This window comes from Amphibalanus amphitrite, unplaced genomic scaffold (genome assembly GCF_019059575.1).
Source record: "Amphibalanus amphitrite isolate SeventyFive unplaced genomic scaffold, NRLGWU_Aamphi_draft 000922F_arrow, whole genome shotgun sequence".
NCBI lineage: Eukaryota > Metazoa > Arthropoda > Thecostraca > Balanomorpha > Balanidae > Amphibalanus > Amphibalanus amphitrite.
The window spans coordinates 114,079-130,372 of NW_024882416.1; positions in this window are offsets into that span (position 1 = coordinate 114,079).

Below are 16,294 nucleotides of genomic sequence, written 5' to 3' on the forward strand. Positions count from 1 at the left end.
CTTCTTTCAATACAAGGTGGAAGCAATTTCAGTTAAATAAAGCAGTACAAGGCAGTACCTTGAGCTGCGATGATCCATAAGTCATAACCAATCGGCACCTGCAATTTGATCTTCGAGATGTTGTACCCTGCCTCTGTTCCCTGACTTTCCCTTTTCGTTGTGCCGGGTGAAGTGAATATTCTGTGAATATTCTTCTGACAGTCAGTTTTTAGTCCTACATTATGTTGTCAATCAGATTTAATTAGTTCAAAAACCGTCGTAGTCCGTCTCATTCGCAGTCTACATCTCTACATGCGCACCCATACATGCTCAAAATTTTCACTACATATGTACTATGTACCCTGCAGCGTACCCTGATGAAAATTTTTTGTTGAAATCAGAGACACTTCCCAAGGTAGGCCATAGTCCATGGCCATGTATTTAAGTCAAAACAGATGAAACAGATAAACACAATTCCAATCATCAAGTCAACCAGCATCGACAATCTGCACATAAGTTCTAAACCTATTGCAAGACTACTTTGTATTCAAGCGTTGTATTGCAGAAAGGTGGAAGCTGCATGGAATTATGCGACAATTTCAGCGTGCATCCACGCTCGAAAGAGCAGGGTTGATTGTAACAATACCATAATAATAACGTAATTGTAGGTGTTGTGATTCGGTTGTCTCTTGTCTGTGCTGGCCATTGCGCGGGCGGTCCAGCGGCGGAACTCGGCTTCGCCGCCGTGGCGCGCTGGCAGTTGCTCCAGGTGGCGCTCGGCACACCTCGCCAGATGGCGAGCCGGTCTCGAGACTCGAGGTCGCGGGTTGCAGACACTTTGTCAAGGCGGCGGTTCACGGCCCCGAGCTGCAGGGCGCTGCGCTGCCATGCACTGCTGCATTGGTGTGGCGTTTGAGAGGAATTCGTCTCGACGTTCCAGCGTTGCGAATGTGCGAGTTTGTTGATGTTTCCATGGAGACCCAATACACCGCTGCGCGCAGCGCGCTGCAGCACAGTGCCGTGAAACACCGTGTGTCGCCACGGTCGGCCGCTGGCGCAAGATGTCATCTGACAGCCGGCGAGGAACGACCTGTGGAGTGAGCCGTAGCTGCTTATGACGGACCACACAGAAGAACGCCTCACACTCCCGACAGGACAGTCCCCTGAAGTTCCTCATCACCGAGCTGAGGGAGGGACGACTCGTAGTGTCTCAGTCAGGCAGAAGGTATTCCTGCATGCGGGCCGGATGCACCGAGCTTAGGGCCAGAGTCTCCAGTGGCTCCCCTGACCCCTAGCTGGTTTATGAAGTCCAGTTCGGCCACGGTGACTGGAAACAGGTCTGGAGGGACTTGTGGGCGGCCCCCAGGGCCGCAACGTCGCTGCTCGGCACTTCCTCCATGCTGGGGTTGATGGATTCCAGCAGGCAATGCCGAGTGCCCATCAGGAACGAGCAGCGCAGGAGAATATGCTACGGGGTGTCCTCCTCCCAACAGACGGGGCAGAATGCAGCTCTGCAGTGATGGTCAACACACTGATTGCACCCGGCTAGCCGAGAGGGCGCCAGCCTGACTGCAGCGCTACTGGGTAGAGCCGGTCCAGTTGCTGGCTGATGGCTGATAGCTGGTGGACATTCACAGTCGCTGATTGGTTGCCGCAAGTGGGAGTCTGCCACCTGTCAGCAGTCAGAACCAACTGGCTGGCCAGGCCTGGATGGTGCAGGCACTTGTTGCTGTTGGCAGCTTGGTGGCTTACTGTATGTCAATAAAGACTTGTACTTGGATGAGGTTACTCCTTTCCTTGGCAACAGAGTCCATTCTCCTGTTTCCCTCCAGGCCACAGGGGTGAGGGTAAGCTGGAGCACGCAAGCAAGCTAGGAGTGCACTCCGAACCTGTAACACAATAGAATTGCAATTGTAACAAAGACCTGCATGGTCAGCACACATCTGCAGTGACTGTCATCCCAAGTTGGTATGAATTGGAACAAAGTTGGGTCATGGTAGCAGACGTAGCACAAGCTGTCGTGATATGCCATACCGTAGGACTAGGTCGTAGGTTGTAAATTTTAGGTTTAAGGCTGTAGGTTGTAGGTCAGGTTAGGTAAGGTTTGGTTAGAAAGACCCATTCTCGTTGTAACGAATTAAATCACACTCTGTATTGAAACCCATGTTGAAAAGAGAATACTTCAAGCATCCATTTCAGCCAAAAAAAGAACAAAACGTCCGATCAAGAACTTCAGACTTCAGAATCACCCGAAAACTAGCCGACAACAACAATAAGGCGCAAAATACCAGCCTTGACAAAGGTCACGTGGCTCACCACGACCGCACCTCCCAACGCGGCAAAAACACTCAACTCCAATTCGCACATCCGTGACATCAATTAAATGCAACACAACAAAACGACGCAGATCTAATAGCGAGTCACAATTAAATTCACAACATCCTCCCCGCCTTTGGATTGCCTTGACAATCCAAACCTATTTTGCCTCAATCCGTCCAGCCCTTTCTCATTCGAACTGTCTATGAGGGGACAGAGGTAAGAAGAGGAGCGCACAGCCTGCTGCTGTCAGGTGGAGGGCATCAGTCGAGTAGTCTCAAGTCATAGAGTCTCTGGACTGCCCGGGTCCTCAAGTGCCCTCCCTGGGTTCGAACCTCAGCAGACCTGGTCACCCCATCTCTGCCAGGGAACAGCTTAGTGACGGTCCCCATCACCCACTTCATTCGGGGAACGTTATCCTCCCTGACGAGCACCACCGACCCCGGCTGTAGCTGACCAGTGATGCGAAAAGTTGCGCACCGAGTGAGGGAGGTTCCGCAAATATACATCCCTCCAGACCGTCCAGAAACGGTTCAGACGCCTCTCGCGTACCCTAGCCCTGTCGGAGAGCGCTCTACCACTTACCGCTTCTGGATCCTCCAGCAGCCTGGCCTGGAAGCCGGCGCCACGTCCCGTGAGGAAATGACTGGGCGTTAGCAGACTCTCGCAGTCGATCGCGTCAGTCACCTGAGTCAGTGGACGTGAATTTACACATGACTCGACCTCAGTCAGCACAGTCTCTAACTCCACTTGAGTGAGACATCTTGTGCCGAGCGACTTCCTGAGTCCCACCTTCACGGAGCGCACCAGTCGCTCCCACCAACCGCCCCACCACGGTGAGTTTGGCACGATAAACTTCCACCGGGGAGCGAGATGGCCAAAGTACCGCTGCATCAGCTGATCGGCTCCGCTGAACGTTCGCGCGTTATCTGAATAGATAACTGACGGCAGAGTCCTTCTGGCAGCGAAACGCCTGAGCGCCATCAAAAAGTAAGCCTGTGACAGTGATCCTGTCAACTCCAGATGCACTGCGCGTGTCACAGCGCAGGTGAATAGGCACACATAGAACTTTCTTCGTGGGCAGTCCACCGCGAAAATCGGCCCCGCGAAATCCACTCCTGTGACCGAAAACGGCGGCGCACGGGTTACCCTGTCGCGAGGGAGCGGCGCCGCCGGCTCGTTACACTGGACAGCATCCTGCCGCTGACAAACCAAACACGAGCGTTTGATGCGCTTTGCCAGGCAGCGGAGACCCACGATCCAAAAGGCCGCTCGGAGTGCAGTGATCAGAGTAGACACACCACAGTGGCACATCATACGATGCTGGTCCCACACCAGCAGTTCGGACACCCGTCCCTTTGGGAGCAAAACAGGGTGTCGCTCCTCACTGGTCAACTCAGACTCCTGAAGCCTGCTCCCGATTCTCAGGAGCCCGTCGTCGCCTATGAAGGGGGACAGACGATATACCCTCGAACTTTTAGGTACTGGCTTGCCCCGTTGTAGGGCGCTGAACTCCGCTGCAAAGGCCAGTCGTTGTTCCTCTTGCAGCAGCAGGTGCCTGGCCGCCACCAACTCCTCGGCCGAGAGATCGCCAGTGGACCGATTGTGACGCCCAGACCGCGCTTTGTGGCGGAAGCGGTTCACCCAAGCCATCACTCTGACCGCCTTGTTCATAGACGACCAGCGGCTGCAGTCGAATATTGGGGCACTCTGTGCCGCAGTCACCAGAGCTGGGAGGCCGGCGCTCCCAACCACCGAGACACCGGCATCATCCAGCTCACACGACAGAAGTGTTGCCTCCGGCAGCTCTTCACTGGACACGAGAGGCACTGACTCATCAGCCCCGGGACGAGCCTGTGGCGTAGCCAGCCACCTGGGACCACGGAACCACAGCTCCGATCCGCTCAGACACTCAGCCGATACTCCGCGGGTCGTCAGATCTGCTGGGTTCTCCTCACCTGGACAATGAGACCAGTCCGACGGAGCGGTCAGACCCTGTATCTCCGTCACTCGATTTGCAACAAATTGCTTCCATCGCCTAGGCTCGCCACGGATCCATCCTAGTGCGATCATCGAGTCTGTACAGCACCGAGTCGCTGTGTCATCAGGAAGCCTCAGTGCCTGCCTCACAAGAACGGCTAGGCGTGCAGCCAGCAGACTTCCCAGTAGCTCAAGTCGTGGCAGAGTAACACTCTTCAGTGGCGCCAACCTCGCCTTGGCCATGACCAAGGTCACCTCAATAGAGCCATCTGACTGGGAGATCCGGAGGTAGACCGCTGCCCCGTAGCCCTTAGGAGAGGCGTCACCGAAGGCGTGAATCGAAACGCCAGCACCACGGTTCCAGCCCTCAGTCGAGTAGCAACGGGGAATGTGAATCTGCTGGAGCAGCTCCAGACCTTTCAGCCACTCCATGAACATCAGGCTGGACTCCGAGGGAAGCTCATCATCCCACCCAATACCGAGCTTCCACAGCTCCTGGAAGATGCGTTTTGCAACCATCACGAACGGAGCAACAAACCCCAAGGGATCGAATAGCCGAGCTATGCAGCTCAGCACCACACGCTTGGTCGGAGTCACATCAGCAGGGACAGTGAGGCCCTCGAACGAGAAGACGTCCTCAGCTGGACTCCAACTCACCCCCAGGACCTTCACACTCTCGAGCTCGCCTGTGCCAGAGGCAGCGTGGGCCTTGTCGAACATCACTGAGCTGTTTGACGTGCACTTCGTCAGGGTCATACCGGCGTCAGCCATCACGGCCTGAGCCTCCGTCAGCAGAGCGCTCGCCTCCTGCTCAGAGTCGGCTCCCGAAAGGAGGTCATCAACATAAAAGTTCTCGAGCATCTCAGTTATCGCGCGAGAGGATGGATACCCTGAAAGGTGATGCCGGATAGTCGCGTTCAACAAGAACGGACTGGAGCTGACCCCAAAGGTCACCCTTCGAAAGCGCATCACCCGCTTCCGACCCTCATGAATCCAGAGGAGCCTGTGAGCTTCCCTGTCTTCCTTCCTGAGGCCCACCTGCAGGAAGGCTTTGCTGATGTCCGCCGTCACGGCCACCTTCCAGCGTCTGAAACGAAGCAGCACGTCTACAAGACTGGGAATCAGACACGGTCCCACCTCAAGGCAATCGTTGAGCGAGACACCATTGGGACCGGTTGCAGAAGCGTCAAACACCGGTCTCACCCGAGTCGAAGTGCTGGACTCCTTTACAACAGGACGGTGAGGCAGGTAGAAGCAAGGATAAGGACCATCCAGCTCGTGACTGGGAACCTCCTCCACCACACTCGCCTGTTCCATCTCCTGGAGTGCCTCCGAATAGGCCACTCCCAGCTCTGGGTCTCTGTCCAGCCGACGAGACAGACCCGACAGACGCGCCTCAGCGGCGGACCTGTTCTCTTGGAGCTTCTTTTCGCTGCCAGCCTTCCACGGCAGCGCCACCTCGTACCTACCATCAACTTTGCTCACAGATGCATCAAAGTGGGCAAGCACCTCAGAATCGGTCTCCTCTGACTCACTGATCCCAATCCCTTCGAGGGACCACAACCGCCTCAGAGACTGCTCGTGAATGTCACCAAGACACAGCAGACTTGTGGCGCTGCCCACCGTCCTAGCACCATCTGGCGCACTCACCTTACCGGAGATGATCCACCCCAGTGCGGTCTCCTGCGCCACGGGTCCCCCTTCCAGCCGAATCTCACCCTGTTTCGTCAGATCCCAGTAGCAGTCCAGCCCCACCAGTATGTCTACAGTCAGTTGTCTGTCAGAGGGCGGATCAGCCAGCTCCAGGTGACTGAAGGACTGCAGCACAGCAGCAGGCATGCGTGGGCGCTGGAGTGGCATACATATCACAGGGATCCTGATAGCCTGAACGGAAAGGGCTGTCGGAGAGGCTACATTGGAGCCAACCATCTCCACTCGGTACACATCTCTGTGCTCAGCAGATGAGCCAGTCCCTCCAAATGCCGCATAGGATACTGTCTCAGAGCCTACCCACTCGGGCTCAGCTGACTTAACGAGTCTGTCACTGATATATGTCCTATCACTACCTGTATCGAAAAGCGCAGTGGCTTCTACTCGCTGTCCGCCGCGACCTACTACAGTTACACGAGCGGTGGGCAGCACTGTGCAGCTCCTCTCTAGACCACCACTCTTGCATGACAGGGATGGATGCTGAGCTGGGTTTGAGCCACTGCTACGGATAATGCTATCACTGGCTACTGTCGCACCCCCTTGATCGCGCTGCATACCCCCTCCATGTAGCTTGAAACAGCACACTACATTGTGCCGTCCACCACACTCAGCGCACACTGCCCCACACTTTCGTGCAACATGCCCGGCATGCAAGCAGCGGAAACACAGTCCTGCCTGTCGGATGGCATCTCTACGCTCGGGGACAGACAGGGGCTGAAGCTTGACACATACCTCAGGCTGGTGTGTCTGCCCACAGAAAGGGCACCCCGGACTCGCTCCTGACTGCAGAGCTGCTGCTGCTGCTGGCACCCTTTCACGCGGCTCCTTCTTCCTCCTTTGCTGAGGGCCGTTTGTGGTCTTCGGTCGACTCTCGGTGGACGCAGCAGTCTCTCGAGCAGACGCCACCTGTAGTCTGCTGAACGCACAGGATCGCTCCCTGCGGTTGATCTCTTCAGACAGGAAGCTCATCAGCCAATCCAGGTCCGACTCCCTGCCACAGCCCTCACGGGCCCACTCGAGGCGAATGTCTGGGGTCAGCTTCGACAGAATCAGAGGGACCAGAACAATACCATAACGGTCACCTCCGACATCCAGTGATGCCAAGCTGCGAATGTGGACCTGAAGACGGTCTTGAAGTTCTCGAAGGGATGGGACGCTCGAGGATGACGCCTCCGGAACAGAGAGCAGCTGTTGAATGTGGGAGAAGACAACCACCTCCTTCCTCCCAAATCTATTCATCAGCAGGTCGCAAGCACTGCTGTAGTTTGCTCCAGTCAGAGGCAGGCCAGCGACACTCTCCTTGGCTTCACCCACGAGGAATGATCTCAGATAAGCGAATTTGGTCACTTCAGGCAGATCAGCATTGTGCACTGCGGCCTCAAAACACTCCCAGAAGGACTGCCACTGCAGCACATCTCCTCCAAACTTTGGTAGTTCTAGTTTGGGTAGCTGCAGGTGGCCTGTTTGCGAGGATCCAATGGAACTTGAGGGCTTCTTGCTCAGTACAGCATCAGCTCTGTTCAGCACATCAGTTATCCCCTCTCGGAACTCGGCAGCACTCTCAATATCATCTAACATCTCTGCCTCTGAGGGGAAACTGAGCTCGGCTTCTGACTGTGCTTCATCCAACAGTGCCAGTCTTTTCTCACAGTCACCTTTAGCTGTCTGAAGGGCGCTTACATCAATGTCTTGGCACTCAAGCAACTCCTCCAACTTACGGCGACAGCGACTCATCCATCCTCGCGCTGCCGCTCTCTTTCGAAGCTTCTCAGTGCTCATCTTGACGCGAGATCACAAAACGAAAATCAAAGATCCCGTTCCCGAGCGTTTCGGCACCAAATGTAACGAATTAAATCACAATCTGTATTGAAACCCATGTTGAAAAGAGAATACTTCAAGCATCCATTTCAGCCAAAAAAAGAACAAAACGTCCGATCAAGAACTTCAGACTTCAGAATCACCCGAAAACTAGCCGACAACAACAATAAGGCGCAAAATACCAGCCTTGACAAAGGTCACGTGGCTCACCACGACCGCACCTCCCAACGCGGCAAAAACACTCAACTCCAATTCGCACATCCGTGACATCAATTAAATGCAACACAACAAAACGACGCAGATCTAATAGCGAGTCACAATTAAATTCACAACACTCGTGCATAGGGCAGCTTGTGCTATGTCTACCTTACCAATACCCAATTTGAATTCCCGAAATTGATGGCAAACAGGCTTTTTGTATAACAAGTGTGGTTAATTGTTCTAATCCCCGCTGCAATGTGAGGGTAACTGCTTTTCTACAATCACAATAATTGAAATCATATAGGTAGGTGTTTCATGTTCAGAAAATGATACAAAATATGACACAATTATAGCTGCAACTGGATAGTGGATACCAACCTCAACTAAAAGTTTCTGCAGCCTTATAACCTAACACATGACTAAATTGCCAAAATAAATCCCTTAGTACAATAGCTTGACTCTAAAATAACAGAACTTTTGCATGCAGACTCTGGAAACTGGAGGGTTTATGAAAAGAAACAAAAATAAACATTCACTAATATCAATATGTTGTTATAAATTTAATATGTAGCATAAGCGCCAATACTGCCTTCATTTACAATTTTGCTACTGTTTCCCACTCACAAACGCTGCCGTCCGTGGACAGCAGCAGCAGCAGTGAAACGTCACCCGTGGTGTGACATCATCACCCATGACGTAATGGAAATCCAGTTGTTACCAAGGCCCGTTCTCTATATACCGTGCTGTTATTGCTGTGAATTCTTGAAGTGGGAGTGTTTCAGTAACAATTTTTGGATTATTTGAGTTTCTTTATATTAACATAGAATAGTATTATGAAACATTGTGTGGAAACTGCAAATACTCTTATGATCAATTACTTAGTTTGGGAATTGATGCACATTTTGTAGAGAGTTGTCTGGCAAATGGTGTAACAAACCTCAAGCCTGTCATGATCTGAAGCTGTTGTAACAAATCAAAATTGCTTTGATGTTCCATAGTACCTTGTTGGAAACTGGAAAGACTGGAGCATGGTTCAAGATGATGTGTAAAAATTCAAGATTTGTGCAAAAGCTTATGACTGAAGAGCGAAAACAGTTCTATGATAATGGCTCAATCATACGTGGAAATGGACGACAAAAGTAGAGTTTCAACATTCCAGCATGTGAGAATAACTTCATGTTCTTGTAGTATTGCATTCTTCTTATGTACAGTTATAGGTTTTGTTAGGGTATTTCAAATTCATTGTGTCAGTTGAGATATAGATGGATTGTGGACAAATTTTAGAATCATTGCATGGTAGCTAGGTACTTGTTCGGTAAAATGGTATGTGACGAATGCCATGAGAAGGTTTTTTATGATTTAATATATGGTCGTTGTTGTACCTACAAAAATGCAAGCTTACTAGCAACTAGTTTCTCAATCAAATCAAAAGTATTTGCCATGAATGTTAATATGTACCTGCAAAGTATGTCAATAAATTTGTGTGATGTTGACCAGAGAGCTTTATCATCTGGGCATTTATGTCGCTTCTTACATTAGGTGTTAAGCATAGTAATTACGGATGAACTTTGTGTCAATATCTTCAATGCACAATGTATGTAGCATGTCTACAACCCTCACTGATCCTGCTATAGCTATAGGCATTTGGCACCAGCAAGACCAAGGGCATGAACTTCACAGTTGCACAACCTTTTGTCATGTACCACCAGTCACTTTTTTACTTAAGGTGCACATAGCATAAGCAGTGCACACAACAATGTGCAGAGGGTCTACACAAAAACAACATGATTAGTGTGCACTATGCACAGCATTGTACCCTGATTATTTGAATATTTTGTTTACTCATCAGTCAACAGTCAGGAGATAATTATTGAAAATCACATTTATTATACAACACTTGTCAAACAAGAGCATGACACACATTTTGACAAGCAATCATGGTAGTATTCCAATAAGTTGGACAGTCACCTCCCTGGGCGTCACTTTTCCAGGAAGGTACCTCTGCAGGTGTTGTGGTAGGCTAGGTTGAATTGGGTTAAGTTAGGCGAAGTAAGGTGGCTAGGACCAGGCCAGACCGTAAGGCCTGGTCAGGTTGATTTTAATCTTTCATTATAATTCGACATAGATGCCTATTACCTATGTTTTTGCTCCAACCTGAATTTCATTAGGTAATGAGTTAATTTTGTTTTGTTTTTATCTGTCTTGTTTTGTGTTTTTGTCCCTTATATTTTGCCCCATATGCAAGGGTGGAACTTTTCCAGGGAAGGTGGTGGAGCATGATTGGAGGCGCTCAACCAGACGGCATAGGAGGGCATGGTTTCTGAACGCGCACTGATGCCTGATTCAAGCCACGATGCTCACCATAGTACACCATAGTAGATAGGAAAGAGGCATAGGGAGCGGATGCTCATAGGATGCTGCCTCTTCTCAATGTCTTCATGCGGGGCGGCGCGCTACTTAAAAGTCCCTAAAAGAACGGGAAGTGATGCCGATAGAACCTTCAATCATTCTGGGCTAACGCTTATGACTTGGAAAAAGTCGCCATCCCAATTCAATCGAAAACCTGTGGGCTCTTGTTCAGCAGGAGGTGTCTGAATAGCCACCCGCCATAAGCACTGCTCAACCGCAGGCACATGGTTTAGACGGCGTTGGTCCGCATCAAAGCCAGTGTGCTGGAGAATCCATTGGCTGAAATGCTCCAGAACATTCGCCACTGTGTTTTTATGAAAGGTGGCTACAAGCTCAGTTAAAAGAAAAAGTACCAGATTGTTTTGCTTTTTAATTACAGCGGGAAAAGAAAGGTGTCCGAATAATTTCATTACACCCCCTGTAATGTTCAAATGGTTGCTAAATTCGAAATCAGCTCCAAAAACTAGCCTAGAAACATGTAAAACTCGAAAAAGTGAACCGAGGTCATCAAAGGTCATTGAGCTGACCTGACCTTCAGGTGACCTTGACACCCACCCTAATGCATGGGACCAGCATCATATCACATGTTTCAACGCTTGAAACCACGTGAAGACTGCAACCGCGCGGCTAATGCGAACCGACATACGCCGAATCGCGATTCGGGCCAAACATGGTCTCGAGAAATAGGTCACAGGTCAAAGGTCATTTGGGTCAGGGCCATGAAATTTTCAGGGTAGGTGTAAAATTGATGAAATCGGGGGTATTGAAAGTTTCGTCGCGATCAGACGGTTTTTACGCGAGTTACTCACGAAAAACCGATAAAGCGCACCCAAAAAGGCAGAAATGTACATACACATGCGATATCCTATACTGCGAAAAAAGGTGCATCATTTTTGAACGTCGCCGACAAATTGTAATTACCCTAAGCTCAGGCAGATGTATGGTAGAAAATCCCCCAAGTGAAATACACTACGGCGGAAATAAAATACCCTACGGCGGAGCTCGGTTGCAATTTGTAAATACGCCACCGGGAGCCGGTTGCTATTTGTAAATGCTGCGCCATGAACCATGACATCAGAGGCTGCCATATTAGAGCTACCAAATTTGAAATGAAGTTTTACTAATTTTCCATGACAAAATTTATTATCAGTAGAGCTTAGAAGGTAAGACAGGAGAAAAATGCTCTCAGGCTTCTTCTATTGTTCATCTCCACAGTCCACACCACAGTGACTTGAGACCTTCCGCGTTCAGCGTTCTCTAGAAATACCACCGAGGTTTGATGGGCAGATTTTTTGGCTAATTTTGAAGATAGGTATCCGGCAAAAACTTGCTTGAGAGTATATTATGGGCATGTGTTCTACATATCACATATATTCAGGACATAGCCTTGTATTCCGGTTTTAAAGTCAAACACTTTTGAGAAAAAGATGAAAATATAAGTTTTGAAAGTTAATTTTGACACATGGTGTTAAATTGATGCAGCCGAAGGTACTGAAAGTAGTTCGCGTCGATATATCGAACAGTTTAGAAGTTACTGCAGAAAAACGAGAAGGGGCTATGAATAGTCCCCCCCCCCCCAGTGGGGCGCGGGTGGTTTTCCGTCGAGAGCAAAAAAAAAAACTACAGGTGGGGGCCGATTCGCCTGCCCCCCCACCCCCCCCCCCCAAGTAATAGGGTTAAGCGGCCATTTCTTTTAAGTGCACGTATCCCGACAAAAATGAGCCAAATGCGCTTCAAATTATATGTTATTTACTTCTCATGCTCTTTGGATAACACTGTGTGAAAATGAAATGGATCGATCCTGAAGTAAAAGTGGCATTGACATTTTCACATGGAAATTTTTCGGGATGCACACTGCCGCTAAAATCGTACGATTTTTTATGTGCCGCCCGTTCTAGTAATGTAAAATGTTCTACCCGAATCTTGGTGCCACCATTCCTGCTTGAAACACAACCGATTCGCATGAAACTTTGTCTACTTACCTACTTCTCATTGCATTGTTAAAGATCTTGTAAATTTCAAACGAATTAGATAAAAAATGCAAATTTTATTAAAGATTCTTTGGGTAGGTAAACCTTTTCCGGACATCCTGTATCTGAATTCTATAATCTATTGTAACTTCCTGTGCCTATACCAACCCCATACCCAGGTAAACGACCACAAGAGCACGTTTACCTACTAGTCGTAAAATATTGCGTCAAATGATTTCCTTCTCATGAGTCATGACCAGACACCACGTAAGTCGCAACAATGCCACGCTTCCACACATTGATATACACGCCGACAGCTGTTGGACCGTTTGTGCGAAAAGCCCGCCATTCGGGTCCTCCGTTCGCTGTCAGCCTCACCGCACAGGGCAGAGAAGGGGTCCTCGGGTGGACACGATGGATCACACTACACCGCCGCAGACACCGGCCGACGGGGTCGATGTCGGTACCGACGGGGTAGCGTCGGGCGCGTCGGGAGCTGCGTCGGGCGCGACGTTGCACCTCAGAGTGTCGGCGGTGGTCGAGGGGTGAGGCGGTGTGCCGACGGGGGTCTGTGTCGGAGGTGACACAAGCAGCCAACTCAGCAGTGCGACTGTGGCTGTCAGCAGGTGAGTGTAATGAGGGAAGGCGATGAGTGCAGTGATGCGTTGCAGGACACGTTGTAATGTAGTGACACGTGGTTAGACAGTCGCAATAACTAATAAGTACCACCTTCAAAGGCTAATGGATGCATTGTAACAATATGTTTACCGTGACATGATCATAATATATTCACTCGAAAGAATAGGATGCAACGTTTATATAAGTATAGGCATCGTATTGTTTTGTGGTAAGTCGGTAATAGTGTACAATGTACAAGTTGTGCAGTGGTAGTCTGATAAGTATGATATTTTATTTTGCGGTTACTTTACTTACATTTGAGAATGCCACCACCACTACGATTCACAATTGGTCGTTTTATGTTGAAATACCTTATACTAGCGTAAGATTGTTTTAGCAACGGCATGGTGCAGTACCTATGTTTGAGTGTGTTGGATTCATCGGGAAGAGATCAGACTTTGAAACACATTCAACAATATTCAGCAATGAGTCTAAAAGAAAGGACGCCTGCATATGAACCGGCCCATCGGATTATACGGTCATCATGGTAAATAAGCGGCAAAAAATATTATTCATTGTGAGAGGCAACGAACGAGCTCATAAAGTACGAGGGTCATACAAGGCTTGATCAATCATCAAATCATTTGGATATTTTACCAAACCAGTTTGTTTTTAGTATACCTCGTTTAGTTACGGAAGTGATCTAGCTATTCAATCATACAGTCGTTTACTGATCTACTAGGATACGACTAATAACGTAACGTTACGAGTTACGACTGAATTGAATACGACTAGACGTTACGACTGAATGTATCTTAAATCTTTGTTGGATATAAGTAAACATGATCTTTGTTGGATATAAGTAAACATGACTGATGAAATCAGCACAGGTTCGAAAATGTCTGTTGTCAGAATTACTTCCTGAGAAGATATTCATTAAAAAATTAGTCCGGAACGGCCCCCGGCCCGACACAAAATTATCATAGGTACCAAGCGGTCCGCGTCCGTGGCAGTCTGACTCAAAGTTACCTCCAATTACACAAGATAGGAGAGCCAATTAAATGCGCATTACAGACGGACTTAATGGGACTATCCCACCTTTAACATGGGGTTTGAGTTGAGATAGCCAAGTTTGCGGCGAGGTTCAGAAACCACTATCTATCTAGGTTGCAACCCCTGCGGCCTCTTGGTGTTGAAGAAATTCGTTCCCTTCATTTGAAAATGGGCCTTGTGCAAGGCCCTATCTTCAACATGGAGCGACCGTTAGTGTGACGTCACCTCGTTTAGTCATTCTGATTTAAATGGGTTTGTTCGTTGAAAAATCGCTTAAAACTTGGTCTGAACTTTGTTGTGGTGCCTACAGAGTAAAAAGAATCAGCTTTATGACAGTAATGTGGCCTGGGGAAGGAGGTAATTTTGGGCTGTGACGTCACATATTTGAAAGTTTGTGTTTGGAATATGGGAAGCCTAAGATGTTTAATGAAAAATAAATGCCAGAACCGTGTTCCGCGTCATCCAATCTATAAAGTCGGGCACAATTTAACTGGTTTTAACAACACTTTAGAAGGTGGGATAGTCCCTTTAATGCCTACGTTCAAAAACAAAATAGTTTTGTATTGCGCTCTCAATGTTCATCATTTGGCCTGTTCAATGTTTATTTATCACAAGGCTTTAGTTTCCCGGCTTTCAGTGCCGTTAGTTGTAAAGAAAAACTATTTTGAAACATGCACCTATAAGTGGTTTATAAAGCCATCCTTTTATGAAAAGTTGATAGAAAAGAAATGGCACACAGGTATCCAACGACACAACCCGACTCGCGATAGGGTACAAGCATTGTTAGGAAAATGCGGCTTAACGGTACGACAAATATCTATAATAAATAACGAGAAAGATGTTTAATAAATTTCTGGCAAAACTGGTTTAGAAAATTATTTTTAGCGCTCAATTGTCCATTGTGATTTAAAATGTAGGAGCTAATTATTTTTCGCTGACAGACAAGCTCAACAATATAATATAACTATGATACAATTTTAAAGTCTAATGCAAACATGCAACTCAACATAAACTCAACAGACAAGCGTGTCTACACAGTGTATCTTGTTCAGTTAGATGAAAACACCTTAATTCAGTCTAGAGCGAATTACCATTTGGAGTATACTCCAAATGGTATATCATTCGTAAATGGTATATCGTTAATGGTATATCGTAGAGGCTGCTCAAACATAGCTGCATGCGGATCATATGCAAAAGCGCTCCCGCAGCCAAGCAACTAAGAACTTGGCAAGGGAGAAAACAGCTTACCACTGTAGCATGCGATGCTGCACAAAAGCAGAGAGCGAGAACTTCCTGCTATAGCAGAGGCTGCGCGGCAAAAAGGATCCAATGTCTGGCTGAGCTGTGGCTGGCAGAAATGCACCGGAGATATTCAAATAGAGCTTTCATTTTGAATAGCGTGGCGTGGGCTCAACAGTCAAAAGACCCACCCGCAGACCGGCAAATGGTGCATTCATCTACATACATGCAGCATCGGGCTTTTACACGCGCGAATAAAAACACACCAACGAGCATCCCAACACGGACGGAAGAAAATTCAACGAGAATTGTCTGCCATTGAGATGCGACCGTTTTGGGAATGGCTTCGAGAACGGTTGATTGTTGCGTTCGGTTGATGCTCATCCCCGCATCGGATATAAATGAAAGTTGGAACAACGAAGACGATGCCACATTTTTCTTATTAGTTATTACATTACAATATTTTGATTTCAATTTATGCCTTTTTTAATCAATCAAAAATTGTATCATAATACATAGTATTATAGATGAGACGTCAAAACGTCCGGTGCGAACGACTTTAGCGAGTGTCATTTGAGCGAACGTCATTTGATTGAACCATTTTTAGCGATTGGCAACCTAGCGATTATCAATTTAAGCGATTATCAAATATAGTGATTATCAATTTTAGCGAAAGCTATGTTTCAGCGTCATCTAGTTCGTCGACTTCTATTTGAGCGAATGTTATGTTCAGCGAAACACTTAATCCTCTCGTAATGGTGCATTTCTAACTTTTGCGAGCGCACAAATGTTTCCGAAATTTCTCATGGCTCATGGTTATCCGGAACTGGATGGCGGATCTCAGGTTCAAAGGTACTAAATACGTGTACATTGAGCTCCAATTTCACGCTACATTTCTTAAAACTGTTGGCGGTTCAGTTTCACCCCTGTTCTTTGCCAATGGTAATAACTTCAAACTTTGTTCAGATATTGATATTTGCTCTTGCTGGTTTTCGTGAAAT